Source organism: Agrilus planipennis, unplaced genomic scaffold, assembly GCF_000699045.2.
Source record: "Agrilus planipennis isolate EAB-ADULT unplaced genomic scaffold, Apla_2.0 scaffold90, whole genome shotgun sequence".
In the NCBI taxonomy this organism is placed as follows: Eukaryota; Metazoa; Arthropoda; class Insecta; order Coleoptera; family Buprestidae; genus Agrilus; species Agrilus planipennis.
In genome coordinates, this window is record NW_020438865.1 from 434,752 (window position 1) to 440,234 (window position 5,483).

The 5,483-nt window shown below is 28.9% G+C and overlaps 1 long non-coding RNA gene across 2 annotated transcripts; it reads left to right on the top strand.

Annotated features, from left to right (window-relative positions):
• The first annotated feature begins 2,840 nt into the window (after positions 1-2,840).
• On the top strand, positions 2,841-5,280 carry LOC112904740. 2 transcript variants are annotated; one of them, XR_003231319.1, is made up of 5 exons: positions 2,841-3,634; positions 3,798-3,982; positions 4,232-4,474; positions 4,910-5,187; positions 5,257-5,280. It is a non-coding gene; the product is annotated as an uncharacterized LOC112904740 (long non-coding RNA). The 2 variants fall into 2 exon arrangements; XR_003231318.1 differs by lacking the exon at positions 5,257-5,280 and having other exon boundaries at positions 3,401-3,634; positions 4,910-5,205.
• The last annotated feature ends 203 nt before the right edge of the window (positions 5,281-5,483 follow it).

The following is a 5,483-nucleotide window of genomic DNA, read 5'->3' on the forward strand; positions in this document are numbered from 1 at the left end:
CAACTGCAGTATACTTTATAGTTTTTTTTTAATAAACTTTTATTAAAATAATTGTTTTTAAATAAAATTAATTGCCACAAATACCATGCCTAGATTAACAATTGAAAGCTGAAATGAAAGATATTATTAACAAAGTTAACTGTCTTAAACTATTTTATTCATATGCCTCTTTATATAAACTAAAAACATTATTATGATTTACAACAAGTTTTAAAACCTTACCTAAATTGTAATGGCCATACAGTCCTATCATAAACTTCAACCTTCGTTAATGACGCGTGTGGACCATTAATCTGCATAAAAATATGTTAGGCACTTATATTGTGGTATATACTTCTTAAATTAATTGACTTTAAACGAAATCTAGCAGGAACAATACTCCATAGTGCACCATTTGCTTTTTGGTAGGGTCAAAATCTACTTCAATGCTCTCTCTCATACCCTTAAATGTTTCCGGAATTTGATTTATTAAACTGAATTCCAATAAACTCTATTTCCAAAATCAACACTTATTCATTAAATAAAAAAGCAGTATTATTTAAATGAATACAGACATTTCTGCAAGCATGAACTGCATAAAATAAAGGGAAATAGTAGTAATTACTCAAAAATTGTAACATTTAAAATGAGTTTTAGCATATATTAAAATGTAATGTTTTTTAAGTCGATCACTTCGACCATAAAAATTTTAATTTCAGAATCCATTATTCCAAGCAACAAACAAGACCGCTTGCCGCTGTTCGCACCATAGGCTCAAAGATTAATCTATGGTTATGGCTATGGTAATAGACATAGTATACGGTCGATGGATATGATGCGGTTATCTATGGATTTCTTGTCAGGAATACATTAAGTATGTCATTAATGTAAATAGTTCAGATCATAGATACAGGATAACAAACGAAAAATAATAGCCGTGTGAATCAGGCACCCGATACAAATAATCCTCTGATTTAAACTTCACCAATAAATTGTGCGTCGTTTGCGGGTTCTAAATATGTAAGTATCATAATTGTGAGTCCATTAGTTCTGTTAAAAAAAAGGAAAATTGTTTGGGGTATAGGTGAAAATAAATGTCAATTTATTCAAAAACTACTAGAAATGATAATTTAACTCCAATTGATTGCATCTCATTTGTGCCTGAAGACTGAACTATCATGCTAAGCGGAGTTTATTTTCATATTAGTTATTAGTAATGATTATAAATAATAAATTTTCCAATGGCATTACTATGATAAATAATAAAAATAGAAAATAGTTTTTCGTCCTTCCTCGAAATATAGCTTATTAAATAAAAAAATAATCAAATCAGTGCACAATCAGTAAAGAAAAAGCAGAGCATATGCATAAAAAAACAATACAGTCGAATTGAGAACGAATTAAATAAACCATGACTAAAAATATAAGAAAAATAATTACAAATGATATTGAGCTTGGAAAATGCATTAAACTGTTTGTGAATAACATGTATACATTACTTTCATTCTTATATTTTTTATGTATTATTAGGGCTTGACCCGTAACTTGGTTGATTAATAAATACACAATATAACGTATTTAAATCATTAAACGAATTAAATTAAGAAACTTGGTAATTGCAGTATAACATTTAAGAAGTACCTTATTGTTATTTTAAAAAAAATTGTTCACGTTTAAAGTTTATTTAGTCTGTTAATAAACGATTTCTGTGGTTTAACTTTCCTGTTCCCGAATTATTAATGGCCTTTATGTAGAATATATGATAAACAACGGATAAATAAATTAATTTACACTTGAATTTATCTCATCTGTCGATTTTAGTTATTAAAAAGTTGGAGCATTTCTAAATTAGTAAGTAACCACCTAAAATTTGCAGTTAGTTTGTACTTTATTGTACTATGTTATCTTTTGTTTTTCTTTAAATACCTAAATACCTACAGGAACGTAAGAAGTGTTAGTTATAAAACCGTTGTCAAAAAATTGATAAGCACCTTTCATTGGCATAAGAGTGGGAAATTTTCATTTGCATGTTATTTTTTTAAGAGATAACTAAAACTCGGTTTATTTTTATTGGCATGTAATTTAAAAACACGGATTTTTTAAAAATACAATACTTTTTGAAAATGCAAAAATAAATTCTAGACTTCCGATGCATATGAAAGAAATAACTGTTTTATTTTTAATCAATTGCTCTTTTCATTAAGAAGCATCTATCTGCTCGAGTATTATTGCTTTATTACAAACTAACAGTTTTTGTCTGCATATTTAACTATAAATCANGTACAGTACAACTGTTTCGATTAGATTAAGTCTTTCTGAAGAGTACATACAAAATGGTTTTGTACATTTGAATCCTAATGTACTCCTTTCTGCTTCCGTTAACTTTATCATCTAAAAAAATAAAAAAACTATTAATCAAGGTATCTCATTTAATGTTTAGAAAAACTCATGTTTGGGTTTAGATTACATACGTACTTTATTTTTTCTTAGATGGGAAATATTCCTCTTTAGCCATTTTACGTTTTCTTAAATTCCTACTTTGTTTTTAAACTTTTTCTATATGCTTTCCAAATTCCTTGAGTGCTACTTGAAATGCTTCATCTTCCAGTTGATTCATTGCACTGCGATACGTTTCCATTGCTATCTTCAATTGCGTTTCACGGTCTTGATGTACTTCTTTGTTATTTATATTTTTCTGATTTTGAAAATGATTAATATAATATAACAGATATAACGTAAAAACGTCTGCCTAATAATATAAACAAATACATTAAATTGTTCGACACTATTTACACCAGCACCACTTATAAGCTAAACACAAAAATAAGTAATTGTTTTANAATAGAGAAATAAAAGTAATGTATAGATATTATTCACAAACAGTTTAATCAATTATCCAAACTTAATAAGAGAAAGATGCGCATAGTTAAAAATGCCGACATAAAAGTGCTAGTTTTATTTGACAGAATTGTGATGAGCGTATAAAAATGCAATAAAGTAATAATAGTAACGGAGATAGATGTTTCTTTATCATAAATAGAAATTGATTAAGAAGTAATGTACCCCTTTTTTTGTAGCATATAGTAACAACGCAATGAACTTTTAATCTTCTGTCCAAACAGTAAGAAATTTGTGACAGTTATTTATTTCGTATGCATATGAAACCTAAAATTTATTTCTACCTTTTCAAAAAGTATTGTATTTTTAATAATGTCCGCGTTTTTAAATCGCAAGTTTCAGTTATAAAATCCTTGTAAAAAAGTCATGCACCTTTGGTGGTGTTTTAGCTGTTAACTTTTCATCTTGGAGGCTCTTGTAGTTAATTAAGCTTAGCATGCATACCATATTTTCTATATGTAGTGTATTTATTTGATATTAACAAAGAAAAAGATTCAGCATTAACAATGTATTGTGCACATTATTTACTTAATAATTATTATATCTGAACACTTTACAAGATTTCATTTTACAGGAACATTAGAAGAACTCCGTATACCATTAAATTATGAAGTTATGGAGCATTGGTTGTATTAGTCCTCATTTGCCCCGGAAAGTAGCTGTTCCCATGGTTCTAATAAAAGCATGAAAGTGCCTTTTTTCCATTGGGAACGAAGCTGTTAAATTTTCATCCTGGATGCTCTTGTAGTTAATTAAGGTGAGCATACATGCTGTATTGTATATATGTAGCGTATTTTTTTTTGATATTAAAAGACAAAAGGGTACGGCGTTACTTTTAACAATTTATTTATGCACTCTACTTAGTATGGGGTCTAAATTTATTATATTTGAATACTTTTTCTTATTATTTGATTTTACAGGGATGTTAGAAGAACTCCAGATGCCATTAAATTGTGGAGCATTGATTGTGTCGGTCCTCATTGACTCTAAAAAAGTGACTGTTCCTATGGTCATAAAGAAAGCATGAAAGTGCCTTTCCATTGGGAACGGAGACAATGTGCTTAAGAAGTGTGTTGCTGAAGGAGGGATTTATGACAATAAACTGGTATGTAACAGTATCAATTAAAATTAGTAAGTGAGAGCCCCAGGAACTTGATTTCTTGGACATTTGTAACTTGCTTCAATAGACAACTTTGCAGAAATGGAAAAAGCACAATTATTGTGGAACTGACCTTTCCATCAATGTGAGAGTTAACTTCTAACTTTATCACTATATTGCCACTTGAAAATATTACTGATTTACTTCTTTTAAAAATGGTAATTAATTTACTTTTTCTTGTCTGTTTCTATATAGATTGTCCCACAAATGACGAGGGATTGCAGTTAATTTTGATGCTACTGAAGCAACTGATAATTTTGATGTCTTCATCTTGCAACATTATGCAGTTAATTTTTGCCGTAACAACAGGAGGCAGGTAGAAATTAATTAATTTGGAAGCGACTGGAACAACAAATTGTTTGCAGTGGTATCCTTCCTAGATTTGGTTTGCTCATCACACTGTAGACTGTAGAACGCCACTTTCTACAATTAATCAAGGTGAGAATACATGACTTCATTAATATTAATAGCTTTTTATTTATCTGTTATGAAATTTCTGTTAACAGTTACCTATAGTAAACAGTATAAATTGAGGTTATTGTGCATTTATATCTCTGACAGTTTTTATTTTCCACAGAATAAATTGACATTTATCATTGATCTATGTATAGAGTTTATCTATCTGTGGATTTTCTATTTAAATGTATGGAGTTTATCTATCTATGGATTTTCTATTTAACCTTTTTCTATTGTCTGCGTCGTAAATTGACGTGATATTTGACACTTATCTATGTCGTGTTCTATGGTTGTAATGTAAAATGGCGTAATGTTTGTTATTTTATTATTCAACTATTTTACTTGTTTTTTGATGCGTTTGTATTTGTGTTTCTTAATTATGAGTGTAATTAATATGTTTTTTGTCCATTTCTGCAGGTTATACAATAAATGAGAGAATTAATGTGCAGTTTGGTTATACTGAAACAGCCCATGTCTACATAGGTGTGGTCTTTCCTGGATTATATTCTTGATTTGCTGTTTCATCTTCGCCTTGTAACATCATGCAGTTAATTTTCAATCCATGAGGTAGTGCAACTGGATATTTATTTGAATTCCACGGAAATAAGAAATTCTCTGCTGCAGTATTTCTCCTGGAGTTGGTTTACTTTTCACAACTGTAAACTTTGGAATGTTACGTTCTATAATTTATTAAGGTGAGGATACTTGATATAATTAATTTTAATTGCACTTTATTAATCTGTTTGCCACCGTATCTGTTTCAGATCGACGTTGGAGAAGACAAAGATGACCCAGTAGTTGAAATAGTTCTTTATCTTGCATGCTCTATCTAGTAGAATTCATTAAGTTCGTTTTATTCAAATTAATTTTTTATTTTGCATGTTTTTTTTGTTTTTTATTAAACGAATGATTAGTAAAACAAATACCATAATTCAGATATAAATTGTTAAACTAATAAAAGGAATTTTAATTAATTCAATTTGAAGTGATT